The 22,985-nt window shown below is 46.8% G+C and overlaps 1 protein-coding gene across 1 annotated transcript in view; it reads left to right on the plus strand.

Annotated features, from left to right (window-relative positions):
• Positions 1-632: 632 nt before the first annotated feature.
• The window catches only part of LOC147663384 (sterile alpha motif domain-containing protein 9-like), a 150,825-nt gene continuing 128,472 nt past the window's right edge, over positions 633-22,985 (plus strand). The window contains exon 1 of the mRNA XM_086950479.1: positions 633-847. The gene's annotated coding sequence lies outside the window, so the exon portion shown is untranslated. The remainder of the gene's footprint in view (positions 848-22,985) is intronic.

Genomic DNA, 22,985 nt, shown 5'->3' on the forward strand with positions numbered 1-22,985 from the left:
TGTCACCTTCGGGTGAGTGAGGGTTCTTATCCTTAAGGGATGTCTCACCCTTGATGATAAACATCACTTAAGTTAGTTTCGAGAGAGGTAGGGCTAAACTGCATAATTGTTTTCATACACATGAAAGAGACTAGAGGTGTGTTTTTTGGTATATAGATTGATTAATGAGGGAACACACACCCACTGGTCTATAAACTTCCCCTTCTGACCCCTAATCTACGGTAGTGTTATAACTACGACTGGGCCGCCAAAGCTGGTGATAGTTCTCGACGTTCTGACGTACACCAGAATAAATGCATTAATTCTATCAAAATGGGATTTCATTTTCACTCCTGTCAGTGTCGCAGTGCACTTCATTCCGCACGACTGTATTGCCATTTTACATCATATTTCCGTTTATCAGAACATTTGGATTATCTTTCCAACCCACTATTGTCATTACATTTGTCTGCTGGCTGCGCCTTTCCCAGAACGTCAAAACTTAACTGAAACTGTACACCAGTACCCCCACCCACCTTCTAAGTCACGATCCTTCAAAAGGGTGGGGCGGCTCCTCATATTTTCGCACTAGTTGCTAGAATACCAGTAGAAACAGGAAGACACGTGTTCGTCCCCTGAGTGCGTCAGTCTGTCTCTGTGATAGGAAATGGGCACGGAGCGCCATTCCTCCTCGCGCCCGGTTTACGGTGTCGCATCCTCTCTCTGCTGGTAAATCTATTGTACGCTTGGAGTCGGCCCTCGGCAGGACAGTGGACGAAAAGACTGCAGGTCAAGGGATCGCTTCATTCGGAAGAGGAGCCCCTGCAGACTGCCTAAGACGGAGCAGACCCCGTTCACGCATTCGCATGTAAGTATTCAGGGAGGTTTCAGACAATTTTAGAGGGGGGAAGCTCGCGCGTTTGTCGATCCCTGGGTTTGCCGTTTACTAGTTTTGACAATGACACTTCTGTTTTCTTCCACTGGCAATGCACGTTATAGCTGATAATCGTTTGTTTTCTTTAAGGGAACATAGGCGTATCTCGATGAACAACAGAACGGACCACAGAGCGAGAGGATAGGGATAGGGTGTGAAAGGAGTCTCGGTGAAGTGGAATGTAAATTGTTTAAGAGAGAAAGAATTCGCCTGGCACTTTGACACGAAATAGAAGCTCTCAAGCTTCCTTTCTAATTTTGCTACTTTTGAGTTAAAAACCTCCAGGAAGGTATTGTTATAATATCGGGTGTTATTGAGCCAAACGTTGTTCCACTCATCCCCAGATTTTCCTAAACTATCTTTAAATCGGGGGCGCAACGCCCATTAGGCTCAAAGGCCTTCAGCTACCCCTCCCCCCCCCCCCATCCCCTCCCTTCCCGTCGTGTGTGTCAGCCCGGGCTGAGACACCTTCCCGGCCACACACTCAGCCGCACCCGAGTACTTAGCAGGTCTTTAAAAGACCATTTAAAGACTAGTAATGAGGCACATAGCCAGGGCACTTAGAGTCGCAATTCTATGCAATAACATCGTGGGTCCAGACCAAAGCTTTAAAGCGACCAAATAGGGTGAAAGTATCACCAGCAATACATTTTAAGTGTGTTATGTTATATATCACTACGGCGTTCTGTGACTATATAAAGCACAACGTGCAAGGTGATTGGCAATATCCTTTAAATATATTCTTTGCAATACTTTATTTACTATTGTGTTTTGTCACTTCAGGCCAGGGGTAGATTTGTAAAGTGATCAAATGTAGGTAGATCAGGTTAATATTTATTCTAGGATTACATTCTTTTACGTTCATTATCGAACTAGCCATGACTCGCTCTGGATCCTTGAAGTAAAGCTGTAGATCACATCTTCTTAACTTAGCAGTGTTTTCTAGACTCTTCCAGATCACTAATAGAACAAGCCTTACTCTAGTATGTTCCTGTCTTCACTGACCTCATACAGAAAAAAACACCGTCAGTCCTACAGGTTGTATGTACAGAGCCACCAATCAGAGTCATCTCCCGGTGGTCTATACAAAGTGTCTCCTCTTTAGGGGCGGCTCCTCTGTATTGATGGAGGAGCGCCGCCTCACTGGCACAGAGCCAGCAAGTGAAAAATAAAATGTTATACCATAATTGTTTCAATTTTCATTTGCTGGCTCTGAGCCAACTTGTGCAGGAAGGGGCGGGTCCGGGCATAGGAGGGCGGAGGAGGAGTGCTAAGTGCACTTTGTTTGGCTGACGGGCTCAGTCTGACCAAGCACACATGCGCACTTAGGTTTCTCCAACAGGGTGTATTTAACAGCCGGGCTGGGGAAACAGCGCAGACTCCCTGCCCTGAGCAGACCGTTTTTTTAGGTCACTCAGGCCAATCTCCGCGCTGCTCTCTTAGAATCGGAGCATTGCAGGTATTGCACAGGGAGTCTGATGCTGCCCCAGTGCTTGCTGGGACCAGGAAGCAGCACAATAGAACATCGAGGCGCGAGGAGCGATGCACCGGCAGCTTCGGGTAAGTGTTTTTTAAAATTAATTATTCCCACCCGCATCCTCCCCTCCTGCGCTCCCCCTGCCCTATCACCTCTTGATTGTGTTGGCCACTACTGTCTTTTGTATTGGAATACACTGCTGAGTAGAGAGGTACACAGCTCTTCCTCACAGAGATAATGCTACAGGCACTTCTTGTCTGATGCACATTGACTGCCTTCTCACAAGCCCCTGGCTAGTGTGGCATGTATCAGGTAACCCAAGAGTGGTGTCTTCCATTTGACTTCAGCCACTTCTGCTGTCAACATGCCAATATTTATCTTGTAAATGGTGCTTTTATTTAGAAACACACTAGTCATAAGAGCTGCAGCAGGCAGCTTGTTTGAGAACAGATTTTGGAAAAGTCATGGCAGCTTATAGCAAGCATCCTAAGGACATAATAAGCTCGTATACGGCACATATGACAGGTGCGCTGATTACGTGTATTCACATTATAAATGTGGAAATTGTAGGGGGCAAGACAAACAAAAAGTGTTGACCAAAAACAAACTCATACATTTGAAGGTATTCACAAACACTTGGACAAATAAATTGTTCCAAGTGGACAAAAAAAATGAATTAAAAAAGGGGCTTTTTACACATGCTCCAGTGGAGTATATGCCATGTGGTCAGTCGAATGAAGTATACACAGTGAATACATAAAATACCTGAAAATCTATGATGTACGTAGACTTCCATGAGTATTTCTGTTCGATTTTTTGCATTCGAAAAATGCAGATAATCTAGGCAAATGGTAAAGTTAAGTCAGGAGTTCAACAGTTTTGCATGTTTTTCTTAGCCAGGCCCTTAATCTCCCTGTCAATGTCAAAGTTCGTCAAAACTGAGGAGCATTTACAGTCATGCTTAGCACCAGTATAAACAAGCACTGGCGTTGCCAATAGGTCTCGCAGTAGGAAAGTTGGAGCTATTGGTTTTGTAAATGACAAAGCCCTTTATGTTTTTAAAATGAAAACAAAAATAAAAGGCATTGTTATTTGCAATTGTAATAGCTCCAACTTTCCTACTGCGAGACCTATTGGCAACGCCAGTGCTTGTTTTTGTAGGTGGCTCTATGTGTGGGTGTGTGTGTGTGTGGGTGGCTCTATATGAATGACTGTGGATGGCTCTGTGTGGGTGGCTCTGTATGTGTGTGTGGCTCTGTGTAGGTGCAAATGCAATAGGTCTTCCATTTGCGAGCGATTAAGCTATTGGCATTGTAAATGACAATGCCATTTATTTATGTTTTAAAAACCAAAACATAAATAAAAAAATGTCATGAGCAATGCAAATAGCTTTAACTTTAACAATGCCGACACCATTGCATTGTAAATGCTTGTTTTCTTCTGATTTCCATATTACCAAAAAACATTACCTGTGGAAAGCAAAAATGCATGAGTGCCCCATATAACTATAAAAACGTGTCATTACAAATTCAAAACTGCCCAATTTGCAAATATGGGCCACTTATCTTACTATTTGATTCACTAATCGGGGCGGCTTTTACTATGGTGCACGGGGCTATTTCCTGTCCCAAGGGCGGCGGTGAGTTACCCTAACCTGCACGGACATGAGATCGCTCTGCTGGTGAGGCATTCACACCTGACGTGTGCAGCAGGAGCGCCCAGGGTGTCTCGCGGGCTTGGCTGTACATGCGAGGCGGGCATAAAGTTTTCGGGGCGGAGAAAAAAACCAGGAACAACTTTCAGTAGCTACGGGAGTAAAAACAGAGGTAGTAGAAGGCGAGTGGGGCTAAAGAAGGGGCAGATTGTAGTAGGAAAAAAAACGTATGAAGAGAAGAGTGTTGATAGAAAACAAACAGAGAGAAAAAAGATTCGGGGGGGAAGGGGGAGGGGCGCGGTGGAAGCCACATACCGAGGACAGGCTGAGCAGAGAGGATTTAGGAGACAGTCGAGGGGCAGAGGACAGGGGTGGAGGGGCGCCGTGCCTCCCTGAAGCTAGACTCTGAATGACAAGACATGCTGCCTGCACTGGTGAGGAAGTGGTTGAACAGACCCAAGGTAAGAAAGGGGACCCACTTGTACATGGGGGCGGGGGGCTGGGGTGGGGGCTCGTAGGGCTGAAAGGTAAGGAGACAGGCAGTCCCGAGGAGGCCCTATATGAAGACGCGATGTTTACGGGATAGAAATGGAGGGTGGAGGGGGCATACCTGGGATAAGAGGGTGAGATTTAGTGAGATTTTGGCGTTACCTCGTGCCACGACAGAATACCCCCTTTGCACTTGGAGAGAGGTGTTAAATCCGGAGTGGCAGAGGGTTAAGCGCGGAGGAGAGCTGCACCTTGTGGTGGAGGGCCGAAGACACATGCCCCGAGAGAGGGGTCCCGGGGTCAGGGGGTTCCTAAAAAAGACTGAAGGAGTAAACAGTAGGGAGAGACTGCAGTGGAGTGTAAACAGGGATCCCCTGCTAAGGGAAGGTCATCGGGGGTCCCTGCGGGTGGGAAGAGCCGTCTAGAGATTGGGAAAGTGCTGCCAGTCAGCCTAGACCTGGGCTTTAGATGGCGATTATTTTGTATTTTAGCTTCCCCGTGTTTTGTATGGGTCTGTAAGTCCCCGCATGCTACGAATGAGCAGTTGACAAGGAATCCGATATTCCCTGAAGAAGTCCAACCTGACAAGATGTTGAGCAGTTTCGAATCTCGGCTTCGCGTCCACGTCCTGTGATTCTGGGCAGATCAATTATTCAATAAAATCTGCAAACCAAAAAAAATGGGCGCAGTATGCCCGCTAACTTTTTGTCCCAAGGCAACATAGGGTGGTGGTGCTTTTCAGGAAATCCTATCACGTTGGTTCAATCAAAACTACAACAAGCGGAAAACGAAAGCCGCCGGGAGAGCCTGGGTCGGGAATGCGAGCGAGGGGAGGCAGGCAGATTACGAGGGAAGCCGGATGGGGGCGGGAGAGCCTGGTGGGGGAGCCTGAGGGGGGAGGAGAGAGTGCGATGCGAGCAGCAGCAGGGAAGGCAATCAAGCAGAAAACGAAAGCCGCCAGAGAGCCTGGGTCGGGAATGCGAGCGAGGGGAGGCAGGCGGATTGGGAGGGAAGCCTGATGGGGGCGGGAGAGCCTGGTGGGAGGCGTGAACGCCGGATGGGGGCGGGAAAGCCTGGTGGGAGGCGTGAATGCGTGAGGGGAGGCAGGCGGATTGGGAGAGAAGCCTGATGGGGGCGGGAGAGCCTGGTGGGTGGGCGTGAATGAGGGGAGGACTGGGCTGGGCTTGCATGCGATGCGCGTGCATGTACACGGGCACTGCATGAAAACCGCGGGGCTGAAAGCCCTTTGGTTTGAAGATGTTTTCGCCACATGAATTCTCGCTACGCTCGATGCGCTTGCGCGCATCGATAGGTCGCGAGACCTAAAAACGACATTAAGACAAATTTACAGGTGAAGAAAGGATAGACTACTTACACTGAACTTACCATTCTGTAATGCATTTATAAACACATTTTAAGCACAGCACTCAACTCCTCAATTCTTTCAATAAATAGGTAAATCAAATTGATATTTTCATAGTCCTTTGTATTTTTAGGGTCAAGCCTGCGAGAGACGGTTATATACATATAAAGGCTTGGTGCCTGCCCGTTGCTTACCATTTGTTGGCTTGCTTGGCACTCTTCTTTACAGCCTTGTAATCATCAATAACAAACAATGGTTCTGTCGGGTGTAGCTATTTCTTTGTAAACAAAAACAATCATGTAAATAATATATCAATTGATGGCGCAGAATTAAAGGCGTAATTAAACATTTCATTAAAGTCAAACAAAGAGAGAATGATTTATTTAGATTTAGAATTTTTCAAATAGAAATTTTAATTTAATGCACTAATCGCCATAGGAACAGGCTGTCTAATAACACAATCAATGAAAACGGCGCAAATGACCTATATTTACAGTGATGAGGTAAATAAGGTGCATATGTGACATTATCAGTGTATTTCACAGGTAAGTGACAAAGTAGACGAATGGCGAAATATTTACAAGTCGCGAATAATAAAGCAGTGTCCAATGACACAATATAAAGCAAGTGTCTCAAGCTCAGGAGTTGATCTATAGTCGTTTTGAAAGCAAAGAGACCCAATAAGGATTGGACTACGAACAACCGTTGACATTTCAACCCCATTAGAAGCACTAATAAGAAAGAGTCAGTGCGGGTCTTCTTCAGGATGTGGCATATTTATTTATTTATTTGAGGCAGCCTTGAAAAAATGGCAAAACAGTCTGCTAAACTCCAATCTGCCCCACTCCAATCCAGAACAATCTGACCCACTCCAATCTTCCGCACTCCAATCTGCCCAATTCAAATCCAAAACAATCTGCCCCACTCAAATCCAAAACAATCTACCCCATTCCAATCTGCCCTGCTCCAGTCCAAAACAATCTGCCCCACTCCAGTCCAACACATTCTGCCCCACTCCAGTCCAAAGCAATCTGCCCCACTTCAATCTGCTCCACCGCAGTCTGCCCCACTACCTTCCTTAACAGTCTCCCCACCCCAGTCTGCCCTTGTCTAAACCAAAACAACCTGCCCCCACTCCAGTTTGCCCAACTTCGATCCAAAACAATTTGCCCCATGTAAATCCTAAACAATTTGCTGCACTCCAATCCAAAACAAATTGTCCCACTCAATTTAAAACAGTCTGCCTCACTTGAGTGTGCCCCACTCAACCTCCAATCCACCTCACCTCAACCCACCCACTCCATCCCAATTCACCCCACTACAATCCAACACAAACCTCCCCACTCCAGTTCTCCCCACACCAATCCAATTCACCCCCATACAGCCCAGTCCAATCTACCTCACCCCAATCCACCCCACTCCTTCCCCCAATTCACCCACCCCACTTCAATCCAATCCACTCCAACACAAAACAATATGCCCGCTCCAATCCCAAACAATTTGCCCCTCTCCAATCCCAAACAATCTGCCCCTCTCCAATCCTAAACAATCTGCCCCACTCTAATGCAAAAAAATCTGCCCCACTCCAATGCAAAACAATCTGCCACACTCCAATGCAAAACAATCTACCACACTCCAATGCAAATCAATCTGTCTCACTCCAATCCAATCTGCCCAACTCCAATCTGCCCCACTCCAATCTGCCCCACTCCAATCCAAAACAATCTGCCCCACTCCAAATCAATCCGTCTCACTCCAATCCAAAGCAATCTGCCCCACTCCAATATGCGCACCACTCCATTCTAAAACATCTTGCCCCACCACAATCTGCAAAACAACAATCTGCCTCACTCCAAATTTAAAATAATCTGCCCCACTCAGATCTAAAACAATCTGCACCAGGCATAATACTGTCCCTGTTTTGTCTTTTTTTTTAATTAAGTCAGATTGATAAGTTGATATTGCTTAGTCATATCCCAGTTATATATGGGATCATATCATCAACAAATTAAGCAGGGTTAGCAGTTCAAAGTCAAAGTAATTTATTTCAGTTAAAAAACATAAAAAGCATGTATACAATTTATTCAACATACAGTGCATTGTCATTAAAGTGCATTCATAAGATAATCCATCGCTTCAGGTAAACACAATCAAATAAAACTAAAACCACTGTTAAAAATAACTACAATAGGTTAAAATTTGAAGCCCCTCTTTTTCCGTGCTAGTCCTACTGCTAATAAATATCTAAACTAAAGACCATGGGCCTGATTCACAAAGATAAACTTAGACCAAAGTCTAGGTTTATGACTTCACAAAGGTAAGTTACGGGTAGTATCTTTACGTCCGCACTCGGGCGGAATCTAGTAAAGAGATTCCGCCCAAGTGCATACATAAAGGTACTACTATTAACTTACCTTGGTGAATACCGAAAGTCGTAAACATACTTTTGGTCTAAGTTTATATTTATGAATCGGGCCCTATGTGTGGGGTGGTGTCATGTTTTAAAATTCTCAGAGCCTCTAGATGTTTCCTAAAACCCATATTGCAGCAAATCGAGAGAATCAATTACCTTCTGAACTTGGCAATACAATTTCTTTTTTTTATATATGTGCAAGATTTTCTGTAGCTGCCGCATTACATAAAGTGCAAATAGATTCTTTGTAGGCATTGTGGGTTGGTTTCCACCTTGCTGCGAAAGCTTTGATTTAAAAAAATAGTTTTCTTCATTTTGGTTTTATTTAATTTTTTCCATTTGTAAAACAAATTGGCAAATTAGGGTCGTTTTTGTTTTCTTTAATAATGTTTGTAATTTTTCTAATACATTTTTTATTTGGATTTGAAGGGTTTTGAAGCGAAATTTCATATAGAACATTTTTGCCAAGTGGGGTTGAACAACATCTTGATACTTTTCAAACCTTGGGTATGGTTTGGCAGCAAGAAATTCAACCTACCCGTTCTGGGATTCTGATGAGGAATGGTCAAGACGTGCTCCCAGTGTATCTGTTTCAAGTGTTTTTTGAGTGTACTGTTAATGTTTGGGGAACACTCCAGAAGGAGACTTGGCCAAGCTTGCCGAACCAAATCTGGACATGATGGAACCGGGGGAAAGTAATGAAACTGTCAAGTTCCAGTAATTCCCTATCTATATTGTGCCAGTTCCTGTGTGAGCCATAATTGTATCCAATAAAGCATCAGTCTCAGGACAGCTATGTGATCTATTCTTTTTATGTCCAAATAGATAGGTATCAGTGGTGTAGACATTGGGAAACCTAATAGCCTCCTTACAAACTTGCTCTCACTTAGCGTAAGCTGACTAAGATTAACTACACCCCACAACTCCACCCCATTTAAAGCTGCCCATTGGGCCTTTTGCTTGTAGACCTCAAGGGCTGAAGAAATCGCTTTAGATATAGTGACTTGGTGTTTTTAGGTCTCGCCTGAGCCAGCATGCATGTGCTGTTCTGCGAGGCTTCTAGTGAGGACTTTAAACTCGGACCACACGCCCGTGCGTGTGGTCCGAGTTTAAAGTCACACACTATTGACCTTTGCGTGCGTCTTTCTAAGAAAGACAGCAGGCAATTGGCCAAAGGCGGGTGCATGTCCCACCTTCTCTCTCCCTGGCCTAGGGAACTCGGGAGCGAGCAGCAGCGCGGCCGGGTGCCAGCTGCATACCTCACATTCCTTTCGCGGCCCCGCTTGTTTTTTTCTGCCTCCCATTTCCTGCTGTAGCCACAATCGCGAGGCACAGGAGTGTGGGCTGATGGAAAAAAAAATCGTCTCTGGAAGGAAGTGAAGTGCTGAAGTCATGCTCCGGTTTCAGAAATTCCGATCGAGCATGAGTAAAACTAATTTTTTAAAAACACGGAATAGCGCAGTGGCAACAGCTCTGCGACATTAACCAGTTTCATTTTATTCGCCGTTTAGAGGCATTTATCTGCATAATATTTCTACTGGTGGAGTGTAATTTTTCTCAAAGTTTACTCTGAGAATGAATAGGTTGTTTGCAGAGCAATTCTGGCCAGCTGAGTGCGAGAAAGGCACATTATAAATAGAGATCCCAGCCCGAAAGAGTGTTTATCTAGAAGGATAGGTCTGCACAAGCAACAGGCCTGTGATTCAATAAAAAGCTATGCAGCACGGCATTGCAAGAGGCTGTAATTGGAGATCGTAAAGCCTTTTGTATGGATTTTTTTAAAGCAACCACCTTCTTTACTCATAAGATCTCTGTGTAGCTTGTCAGAAATAATAATATAGGACGAATCGTATTTACCACAGAAAACCTTGGCATACTGTGTGCAGAGAATGTACTGTATACATGTCCCTCATAGCTGGTAACTTAAGGCAGCAAATGCTTCTCTCCCTACTCCAGCAGGAGGACAAATATGGGGTAGAGATGACTTCCTCTTCACTGCCCCTTGGGCTCTTTGTGGTTTAGCGGCGAGAGAACAAAGACGGAACAGCAATAGCGCAATCTGGCGGCCAATACGAATTCAGACACTAATGCACAAGCACCGTAGTCCCACAATTTGTAAAAAGCCAATTTTACAGGCATGGACAAGCCCCGCATTTGAGAATTTGGATTTCAAAATGGTTATAGGCCTAGTTATGGTGTAACTTGGCTAGCCTTGGTTACTCCACTACTGTGCAGGGATTAGATTTATCAACATCAACCGGGATAGTGTAACGGCCTGTGCACAGGCCTCATCTTGGTCTTCAGTCAATATAACATTTAGTGACAGCTGGGCGTTGCCTCCTACTAAAATAAGAACCCTTGGTAGCATCATTCGTAATACTGGGGGCTGAGAGGGGGTGACTCCCTGTGACTGGCAATACCACCAATTCTGGGGGGTGGGAGAGGGGTGACTCCCTGTGACTGGCAAGACCACCGTATTCTTTCAAAGGGGCGTGGCATATGTAATTAGGTCGCTTAAAATGGAAAGGTTAAAATCTGTGTTTATTAGAGTGGCCGCATGCACTCCGTCTTTCTGTTATTGCATCCTGATTTATAGCACAACCACTGGCATTACACCTAAAGAAAGCCGTGAGTAGTGGCGTTGTAAATAGTTGATAGTTGAATAAGATAAGTGTAGGAGAGTAGGATCTGCTTACTAAAATTTTCTAATGGTGGGGATTCCCAATCTTGTAAACAGAAAGGCCAAAAGAAACCATGATGTAAAGTCTGTAAGCAGAACAGCCATTGGACTAGTGATTGCAATAAGAAAGATGCAGCTCTAGCCACCATTGCCCCTAAGGCAACTGTTCCCCCTAGTTTAGCTCCAAGTGGTGGTACTCAGCAGAAGGGTGTGTAGGGTTAACCCTGGGTACTGAGATGGGCTCTGGCCTAGTCAGAGTGCCAACTCAGGCTGTTTTGATCAGTGATGGAGGCATGGATATGTCCGCCTGTGTGAGTCCTAGTAACTTGGGCAAATACAGACAACAACATTTGATAAATGGAAAAGAGGCTATGGCCTACAGGGACACAGGAGCAAGAGTCACAATGGTGACACAAGACCTTGTGGACCCTGGACAGATCATACTTGGTGAAGTTTACCAAGTGACCAATGCTAGCAATGTCAGGACTAACCAGGCCCTGGCAGTTGTTAATTTCTCCTGGGTAGGGGTAAGTGGCCTCAAGAAAGTTGAGGCAAGTGCGAACCTCCCTGTAGAATGCTTGCTTGGAAATGATTTAGAGACTTCAGCCTGGTCTGAAGTGGAGTTGAGGACCCATGCAGAAATGTTAGGGATCTCTGGACATGTGTTTGCTGTGACTAGGTCACAGGCCAAAATGTATAACACTGAACAGGCCCTGGATTCTGGAATAATAGACCAGGGGCCAGATGTAGGTAAGTAACATTTACCAATTCTTCATTACCGAAAATTACCGAATTTTACCGATTCGGTAATGAAGATTCGGTAAATGTGAGGGGTGGGTATGTAGGGAATCCAGATGTTCCCTTTTACCGAATCGGCAAAAGTTGGTATTTACCTATTCGGTAAATACCGAATCGGTAAAGCCTATTGATTCCTATGGGCTTCAAAGCCCATAGGAATCAATAGGCTTTACCGAATCGGTATTTACCGAATAGGTAAATACCGAATTTCACAAGGGTGCAGGGGGTGTCACTTTGACACCCCCTGGCACCCCCTAAACAGGATTGGGTGCCATGTGGCAGGCATACACACCCTAGGGGCAGGCCTGCCTGCCACATGGCATAGGTGTGCATGCACACATGTGCATGCACACCGGAATCGGTATTTTACCATGAAGTTGGATTTTATGGTAAAATACCGATTCGTTAAGGCCTTTGGGACTCAGAAGAGTCCCACCTACATATGGAATTTACAGAATCGGTAAAATTACCGAATCGGTATTTTACCGAATCGGTAATTTTACCGATTCTGTAAATGTAGATTTACCTACATGTGGCCTTGGATTTAGGCCCCTACATACCGATTGGCCATTTACCGGTCGGTAACGGCCGAAATCAGCCGTTACCGGTCGGTAAATGGCCTGAAACGGCCACCTACATCGGGCCCCAGGTGCCTTCCAAGAAAAGGAGTAGTAGGGTTAGGGCAGTGCCTTCCTGACTCAGAGTGATGATCAGTCTCTTGAGGGAGATGATTGTGCTCCTGAAGAAGGAACTGTCCCAGAGAAGCTTGAGCCTGATCAGGTTGAGTTCTTGGGGATAGGGGGCCCTTCCTGGGCAGATATGAGTCTGGAGCAGCTGAGCTGCCCTTCTCTTGAACCCCTCAGACAGCAAGCTGCTGCTGAGGCTGCTGGGAATGCTAGTGGCACCCATAAGATTTATTGGGATGATGGACTCCTGTACTCATCGAGTAGAGACCCCAAGCCTGGTGCAGTCAAGAGGTTGGTTCTACCTTTGAAATTCAGGGGCTTCCTATTGACACTAGCCCATGATATTTCCGTAGCAGGACACCTGGGCCAAAACAAGACTTGGGACAGAATTGTCCCTCACTTTCATTGGCCCCACATGTCTGAAGAAACAAAGGAGTTTGTCGCTCCTGTGTCACCTGTCAAGCCAGTGGCAAAGCAGGTGGTACAACAAAGACCACCCCGATACCACTACCTGTGGTGGGGGTTCCCTTCGAGAGAGTGGGGATTGACATTGTTGGACCAATGAATCCTCAGACAGCATCTGGGCACAGGTTTATCCTAGTGGTAGTTGACCATGCCACTAGGTACCCAGGGGCTATACCCCTTAGGACCACTACAGCACCTGTTGTGGCAAGAGCCCTCTTGGGAGTGTTCTCAAGAGTGGGTTTCCCTAAGGAGGTAGTATATGACAGAGGTGAAAACGTTATGTCTAGCTATATGACTGCAACGTGGAAGGAGTGTGGAGTGAATTACAAATTCACCACACCCTATCACCCACAATTCAATGGTTTAGTTGAAAGATTCAACAAAACCTTAAAGGGTATGATCAAGGGTCTCCCAAAAAGCTTAGGCGGAGATGGAACATCCTACTACCCTGTCTTTTATTTGCATACAGGGAGGTTCCTCAGAAGGGAGTGGGCTACAGCCCTTTTGAACTTCTGTTTGGGCATCCTGTAAGAGGCCATTGTGTCTGGGGAAGATGATGAGAGTTAACTCTCAAACCCCCTAAACAGTACATAGCGGACTATGTGCTTGGTCTCCGCTCCAGTATGGCGGAGTATATGAAAAAGGCAACTAAAAACCTTGAGGCTAGCCAGGAATTACAGAAAGCCTGGCATGACCAAAAGGCTGTACTGACTGTTTACCAGCTAGGACAGAAAGTGTGGGTTTGGAACCTGTGGCCCCAGCAGCTCTCCAAGACAAGTGGAGTGGACCCCACACTATTGTTGACAGAAGGGAGAGGTTACCTATTTGGTAGATCTTGGAACTCCCAGGAGCCCCCATAGGGTGCTTCATGTCAACAGACCGAAACCATATGTTGACAGGGCAGACATGGGCTTGCTTATGGCTACTGATGAGGGACAGGAAGAAGAGAGTGATCCACTCCCTGACCTTCTCTCACAGAACCCTGATGATGGATCAGTAGATGGTGTAGCCTTGGCAGGCAGCCTCACTGATCAGCAGCAAACTGATTGCAGACAGGTACTCAATCAGTTCAGACATGTTTTTTCTGACTCCAAGTAGACTACCTGGCGCACTCAAGAAGTGGACACTGGGGACAGTCTGCCTGTTAAAAATAAGATTTATAGGCAACCTGATCAGGTCAGGGACTGTATCAGGACTGAAGTCCAGAAAATTCCGGATTTGGGAGTTATTGAACCCTCAGATAGCCCTTGGGCTAGTCCAGTGGTCTTGGTATCTAAACCTCACACCCAGGGTGGTAAGAGAGAGATGAGGGTTTGTGTTGACTACAGGGGTCTCAATGCAGTCATTAGGACTGATGCCCATCCAATCCCAAGACCAGATGAGGTTATAGATATGTTGGCCTCAGCCAAATTTCTGAGCACATTTGATCTTACAGCTGGCTACTGGCAGATCAGATTAGCTGATGATGCAAAGCCAACAACAGCATTTTCAACCCCTAGTGGGCACTATCAATTTGTGTTAATGCCCTTTGGTCTGAAGAATGCACCTGCCACTTTTCAAAGGTTGGTGAACAACGTCCTAACAGGCCTTGAAGACTATAATGCAGCATATCTAGATGATATTGCTGTCTTTAACCACCTGGGAGAATCACCTGGTCCACCTGAGAAATGTTTTGGAGGCCCTGCAGAAGGCAGGCCTAACTATCAAGGCTACTAAGTGCCAGATAGGGCAGAGTCAGGTTGTGTACCTGGGCCACCTTGTAGGTGGAGGCCAGGTTCACCCGTTACAGAGCAAAATCAAGACCATCATGGAATGGGTTGCTCCAACTACCAAGACTCAGGTCAGAGCTGGGTACTACAGAAGATTTGTCAAGGGGTATGGTTCCATTGTGACACCCCTGACTGACTTAACTTCTAAGAGAAGGCCTAAGAAAGTTCAGCAGACAGTAGGCTGTCAAAAGGCATTTGGGGCCAGATGTAGGTGGCTAAATAACGGTCGGTAACGCCAAAATTCAGTAAATTTCAGTGTTACCGACCGGTATTTAGCCATTAATACCGATTCCTTATTGCTCTTGCATTTAAGGAATCGGTATTACCAATGCGATGTAGGAAGCACATTAAAGAGTGCTTTTGAGCCTTAAGAAATCGGTAATTACCAGCAACTTCAAGTTGGTGGTAATTACCGATTTCCCTTAAAAAAGCACTTTTTTGCTTTTTTTAAAATGCCATGTGTCACACATCCATGCCCTTAGGGCATGTATGTGGGCCACATGTGCACACATGCACATTTCAGGGGTGCAACAGGGTGTCCATCCTTAAAATACCTCCCGGTATTACCGATTCGGTTATGTTATGTTATGTTAAACGAGATTTATTAAGCGCACTATAACGGATTGGTTTCATGGCGCTGTAAAAGACAGGGAGCGGAATCCAGAAGATTGTAATTATGTGCTTGAGTTAATGATATGCTTGTTGATAGAGCCAGGTCTTGAGTGCTCTTCTGAATTTCATGAGGTCCGGACAAATCCGGATCTCAAGAGGAAAAGAATTCCACAGGCGAGGGGCTAGTGTCGCAAATCGACAGCCACCGGTGCGCTTCCGTTTGAAAGAGGGTGTATGCAGGAGGCCAAGATGGGCGGACCGCAAATTGCGGGAAGGGGTATGCCTTATTATAAGTTTGTCAATGAATATGGGACTTTTGCAGTGTAAGGATTTGAAAATCGCGCAGCCTATTTTAAAGGTGCAGCGCTGGGCCATGGGGAGCCAATGAAGTTTCATAAGCAACGGGGTGGCAGGTTGCCATCTAGGTTGGCTCAAAATCAGTCTGGCCGCATAGTTCTGCACCATCTGGAGTCGCTTCAGCAATTAGAGAGGTAAGCCAAGATAAATAGAATTAACATAGTCCAGGTGGGACAGCACTGTAGCTATCACCACCTGGGTAATGGCCTCCGATGTAAGGAGGCGCCGAACCTTCCTAATTTTTCTGAGTTGGAAAAAGCACTTGGAGACCACCTGGCCCACTTGTGTTTTTAGTGAGAGATCACTATTTAAGGTGACTCCGAGTGTCTTTGCCGATGAGGAGGGAGTCGGAGCTGGGCCCATATCTAGCTGCCAGTAATGCGGGCCCCAGTGTTTGACACTGTCCCCTGTCAGTACCAGCTCGGTCTGACGCGGATTCAGATTCAGATGATTTTGGTCCATCCAACCTTGGATGAACCTCATGGTCGACTGAAAACTGGAGATGGAGATTTCAGAGTTGTCTATTGTAAAAAGCAGTTGCAAATCATCTGCATAATTGAAAACCGTCACTTGTCTATCTCTAAGACACTGAATTAAAGGGGAGATATAGAGATTAAACAGGTGGGGGGACAGGGAGGAGCCCTGTGGAACACCGCAGGTGATGGTCTGTTTGTGGGCAACCAGATCTCCAAGACGGACTGCCTGAGATCTGTTCTCCAGGAAGGATTTTAGCCAGCTGACCGCAGTGCCCTGGATGTGGCCTGGATGACACGGTCGATCAGGATGGTATGATCGACCGTGTCAAACGCGGCCGAAAGATCCAGGAGCACCAGGGCCTGGGGGGAGCGGTTGTCTGCACAGTCACAGAGTGTATCCAGAACCGTAAGTACCACCGCTTCAGTCGAATGGGCGGGCCGGAACCCTGCCTGATGGGGCTCAAGGTAATTTGAATCCTCCAGAAAGTTGGACAGGCATCTGGCTACGTGGGCCTCCATCACCTTTGCTAAAAAAGGGAGCAGGGAAATAGGGCGGTAATTTGCCTTGCATGTGGGATCAACCCAGGGTTTCTTCAGAAGCGGTACTACTGTCGCTTCCTTGAATGCTAGTGGCACCTGTCCCGACACTAAGGAATCGTTCAGGAGGGTGCAGGCGGTTTCTGGGAGAGCAGAAAAGCAGTCTTTTAGAATATGAGGGGGGGCAGCTATCTGAGGGGGCGCCATTAGAAGCTCTTGAAATTGCTCTGGGGTGATAGGGGGGAAGCTGCTGAGTATGTTGTTGTTTTTGACAGTAGCATTTATAGGAGTAATAGAGATGGGGGATTGTGAGATACTAGCTTTAATATCCGAGATTTTCTCAATGAAGTAATCATTGAGTGAGTCACAAAGGGTCTGGGTAGGGGTCAGCCTGGGGCGGACACTGTATAAATTGGTTAACTCATTCAATATGAGAAAAATGTCCTTCGATCTATTCGTCGAATTAAGGATACGTGAGGAAAAATAAGCCGCTTTAGTGGCAAGGATGGCCTTCATGTATTCCTTCTGGGCAGTAATGAATCTTATCTTTAGGTCGGGGGAGTAACTACAGCGCCATTGTCGCTCCAGTTGGCGCAGGGCCAGTTTCTTTGCTTTTAGCTCGGACGAGAACCATCTCTGGGCGTCTGAGAGAAAAGAGCCAGTAATACAGAATCGCTAATACTGAATGTCTTCACATTCATTCCTATGGGCCTCCAAGCCCATAGAAAGGAATGGGTAGGAATTCCTTATTACCGAATCTCAATTACCGATTCGGTAATAAGGAATATTAAGGATTCCGTATTTTTTACTGAATCTTTACCTACATAGCAAATACAGATTTCTTAATAACGAATCGGTAAAATTCGCTATTAAGAAATCAGTATTTCTGATTTACCTACATCTGGCCCTTGATAACCTGAAGCAGGCCATGTGCACTGCACCAATTCTGCAAAGTCCTAACTACTCCAAAGAATTCATTGTCCAAACGGATGCATCTGAGTTGGGGGTAGGGGCTGTGCTGTCACAATTGAATGATGAAGGTCAGGACCAGCCAGTAGCTTTTATTAGCAGAAGACTGACCCCTAATGAGAAACGCTGGTCAGCTATTGAGAAGGAGGCCTTTGCTGTGGTTTGGGCTCTGAAGAAGCTGAGGCCATACTTGTTTGGCACTCACTTCACTGTTCAGACTGACCATAAAGCCCCTCTTATGGCTAAAACAGATGAAGGGTGAAAACCCCAAACTTTTGAGGTGGTCTATTTCCCCACAGGGGATGGACTGTACAGTGGAACATAGACCTGGGAGTAACCATGCCAATGCAGATGGACTCTCCAGATATTTCCACTCAGAACATGAAGACTCAACTGGTCAAGGTTAGTTTAATGTCCTTGCGTTTGGGGGGTGGAGGGTTGGTGTGTAGGAGAGTAGGATTTGCTTACTATGGCCACCCCCACTTTTTGCTGGCGTTTCACTGTTTTTCGACTTTAGTGTGGCTGGGGCCCTGCTATCCAGGACCCCCACCTAGCTGCTTCCTCTCTAAATTGATTGCATGTACTTTAGGTACACTCCAGGTTGGTTACTGGGTTTCGCTTGTGAGTCCCTAGTATATGGTACCTTAGGTACTAAGGGCATAGGTACCCCAGAGGCCTACCAGGGGCTGAAGCATGTATTATGCCACCACAGGTCTGCTACTGCAACCTGGGTAAGGTGGTACATGCACCCCTTACTAAGATATAGGTTGCCTATATCTACCTTTATTCACTGACATATATAAACCTATAAGTCACTCCTTTGGCAGGCCTTATCAATCCTAAAGGCAGAGTGCTTCGTTTTGTGTGAGAGGGTGCACATGAATGAGTAGGACCCCTCTGCAGCTTTTGAAATCTATTCTCTGATGCTGTTCTGTGATGCAGCCAGACCATATACTCTTCAGTGCATTATAACCTTGCGGTAAATGCTAACTTTGGAATGGCTGCATGGAAACATGTTGTGTTTGCTGTCAAACACTTTGGAATCCTACCACCCCTCCGCCAGTCCTGGCGGCGGGGGTAGAATCCCACCCTTCTAGAGGGAGAAGACATGTACACACTAACCTAACCAGTAATAGTTTAAAAGAGCCCCAGCATCACAAAATGGATGCTACAGCCACAGACACAAGTCTGACCTCCTGCTGCTGGATGAAACTCCTGGACAATTGGTTTCCTGTCAGAGGGAGGTGTAACCACCTCCCAGACAGGCTTTAGTGTATTGGGGCTGGGTGGGCGCATTCATAGAATGCTTTTCAGACTGTGCTGAGGGCACACTTGGTGTCCCTGTGCATACCCCAGTTCAAACCAGCTGCAGGGGAACTTAGCCCCTGCTCTGGCGCGAAACTGGACAAAGGGAATGGGTGTAACCACCCCTCTTCCCAGACCCTCCCATAGGTGGGTCCCCAGAGTATGTCCAACCCCCTAACTTAGTATAAGTATGGGACCTCAGTCCTTAGGATATATCCTGGAACTTCCACATTCTACATGACTAGAAGATGGAAGAATCTCCCTTGGGGTCAAGGAGTGACTCCCCTGTTCAAACAGGCACCAAAGTAGCATCTTGCTGATCTGCATTTCCAAGGCTCCAGACGGATTTGTGCCTCAGGACATGGACTTCCAGACTTCTCAGAGACCGACACGAGATCCCAGCAAAGCTGACACCCGCAGCCCTCACGAGTGATGTGGAACCGGAACTCCTGGACACCGTGCACATTTGCAAGTGCATCAACTTCCCGAGCTTTCCCGAAGTTGTGCGTTGGGCTAATTGTAGTCTAAGCCTGAGCATCATTTGCACCGGAGATTGTGGGCCTACACTCCACGAGTGTTCCGTGGGCCCGCTTCTAGCATTTCCGCTTGAGGCTCCTTCACGATCCCTGGTCTGTTGACTTGTGGGTCCCCACAAAGGTAATTCTTCTGTTTCTTCGGCTTTCCTGGTTGCTCCAGATGTGCCCCGACTCCCCACCCTGTGGTGAGTCCCTCAAACCTTGCTGGTCTGCACTGAAGCCAATCTTTGCTTTCTGCGTGGGTTGCGGTTGCCAAGGCTTGTTGGGTCCAATCTGGATACCGACACCGCAGCACTCGACATCCTTCATGGGACAGCACAAATCCAGCTCCTGGTCATCGTCGATGCCTCCTGTTCCTCGTGGCTGAACATTGAAATAACTAGAACAAGCATCTTTGCTTCACCTTTTTCACCTGAAATCACCGACATCGGTGGGCATCTGCTCATCACCTTCCTGGTCACTGGCTAGTGACCCAGACTCTGTCCCCTCTGCTGTTAGGAACCTCACATCTCCGATCCACCCGTACACTTTCGACTTGGTCGCCAGCAGCACTTTGCACCAGATCGCCATTGAAAACGACGACGAAACCCAACATCAAAAGACACCTTTGCACCCGCCTTCCCTGGGTGAGGTAACTCGAGTACTCCGGTGCTTCCGTGGGTATTGACTCTAGAACTACCTACTTCTAAAGGGGTTTGCTCCAAGTCCAGCTTTTAAAATTCCAACCGCGACTTTCCCCATAGAAGGTAATGGTGATTTGCGGCTGTGTTTAGACACTGCACGCATCCCCATGGGTCCCCTGTCTCACTACCTTGGGTGGTTCCTGGTGGCCCCAGCGGTTCTAAAGGCTCTAGGCCTTGTATCTATGTCAGTGGTGGTTCTTATACCACTTTCTTAATATATGGTTGGTACGCCCCTAGGGCTCAACGTATATTGTGCTTATTTACTGTGTGCTAAATAAGTTTACTGAATGTACTGTTGCCTCTAGCCTCACAAAGATACTAGAGGGATGTGTTTATAATAAATACATATATTTTATATATAATCCTGGTGTGGTTCTCATTTCATTTGGTCATTTATGAGATTAGAGACTGGTAAAACAAGCTGCTTTACATTCCTTCAAGACTTAATCTGAAGGCTGCTCTCCACAGCTACCACTAGGATAGCATTATATATAGGTTGTCTTTAAACCTACCATCAATAAGGGTCGTTTAGACTGGTGCAAGGTGCCCAATAGAATAGTGGACAGCATATGCCAGGCCAACTTCTCACAATAAGCAAGCAACATCAATGAGTAGGTTTATATAATATTGACAATCCTTCAATTCTGAAATGATGAAACATTGAAATAACTAGAACGAGCATCTTTGAAGTTACATCAAAGACAAGTCAGTAAAGGGCGGTACTGCTCCAGAGTTAGTATATTGTTTTCACTTGGAATGTGAGGGCACAAATGGAGAGCATAGGGGCTTGTCTCAGTCCTGGGATTTTAGAACTGCTGGTGCTGCGACAGCACCAGGCCCACTTAAGGCTCTATATACCTCACGGATATTGATTGGCCTTGGATTGAGTTGCAGCACCTTGAATGAGGAGGAGGGCTACACTACAAGGGACTGCGTTATATCTCAGCCTAATACCTAAAGCAAACTGACGCGCTTCCCTTGTTAGACCAAGTAGAGAGTCATTTTTAGGTCTTGTGGCATTTACCGCGCGAAAGCACGGCCTCGCCAGAGACCTATTGTCAGCGGCTCAGCTTCCCAGGAGACAAGAGATGGCCACGCGCATGTAAAAGAATCGGATTGGAGCGGGCCGCGCGCGCGCGTGCGAACGCGCTCGCTGTGGCTATCTCCTGTCTCCGGGGAAGCTCTAACACACACAGGCACTCCTCCCCCTGCTTACTCATGCGCACACACAGAGACACACACACAAGCACACATACACGCACGCACACATACAGAAACACCCCCCCGCCGCACACACACAAGCGCACCGAGACACCCCCTCCCCTCTACAACTAAGCCCCACTTACCGCCACTCCGGACTTCTGCAGCCTCCGCGGGGCTCTCCCTCGGTCATGGGAGCCTCGCGTCACCATTGCTTCTCTGGCCAGGCACTCCGCGGGCGCGGGCTTCAGAAGACAGAAGTCCCGCCCCACAACAGGTTTCAGTTTCGCTCACGTCTTGTGTATCTTCTTCCCGCGGATGAGTCCCAGTGCACATTACTTTGGGTACAGGAATCACTGGCATTCGCAACAAGGATTCTGGCAAAGGGTGCCTGGGCATTACCAGAACATGCGGCAGCACTAGAACAGGACGTAGAATACAAGATAGGCACAGAGGAGTCCACCTGATCATTGTAATATTGGCATTACACTACACTTATTCCGCATTTGTCAGCTCGGTTTTCAAACCAGCACCCAGTCTAGATTTAGTTTTCAACTTGGTGTAGGACTCGCTGTCTAAAACATTCACCAGGTACAGCGTAAACCTAGATCACCCATCCGTAACCGAGGCTGTGATTAATAACTTGTGTAACGAACACAGAACAATTAATGGCAGTGAGCGACTCACCGCAGCGGTCTACATACCTCAACGCTGCCATGCAGCACCGTTTTCTGTTTCAGCACTGAGACCTATGCTCAGCTCTTTCAGTGAGCCTTAACCCAAAGCCTGTAGCACCTCATTCCATGTCTGCACTGGCATCCCTCACTGCTTTGTCACACCACTTCATTCTGGAGCTACAAACCCCCCTGCTGGTCCATATGTGGGTTTGTGTGTGCACCTTTATACTGGTCTGTAAAAACATCTGTCCTTAATGAGAGCCACTTACGACTCTGTCAAAGCACTTCACACTTTGCTTGCATCATACCTTGCTATATTAGTACTGTGTAAGCAGCTCTGGGCGACACAGTACCCTGCCATTTCAGTACTGATAACCATACTGGATTGCATGTGCACTCATCTTGACTTTTACAACTACAGGCCTCAAAGTCAGTGCCTAATACCTTAGGTTATGAATTCGGTCTATGAAGAAATGCACTTGACCCCAGAGCCTCATTTGTATTGCAACACGGTATGCTGTTATCTTTTTCTACCAGTTCTTATCTCTGCACCCCCTTCTCTCTCCTCTTTCGCTGCCGCCCTGTCTCGTCGTCTCTCTACTTTCTCTTTCCCACCCTCTGAAAAGAAAATGCTAAACTGCCCTCCAATCCTTGTCCTAGGACATATTTTCCAACAGTTTGCTTATTCATCATACCTGTCAAACAGCGGCATGGGGAGGGTGCGGGAGCACGGGTGCGTGTTGTACTGTATAAGTAGCCAAACTCCGCCCACTGCAGCAACGAGAGGTCCAGGCACACAGCCCAGGTTATGCTCTGTCAAGCTCGCCCTTCTTTATTCAGAGTGCAGATTGTGTGACTGCCTGAAGAGTGACTAAAGCTGTGCAGACAGGCCTCTTTCCCGGAAGAGAGCGGTGCGTGGCACCGAC

The sequence above is a fragment of the Lissotriton vulgaris genome, unplaced genomic scaffold (assembly GCF_964263255.1).
Source record: "Lissotriton vulgaris unplaced genomic scaffold, aLisVul1.2 SCAFFOLD_2761, whole genome shotgun sequence".
Taxonomy (NCBI): Eukaryota; Metazoa; Chordata; class Amphibia; order Caudata; family Salamandridae; genus Lissotriton; species Lissotriton vulgaris.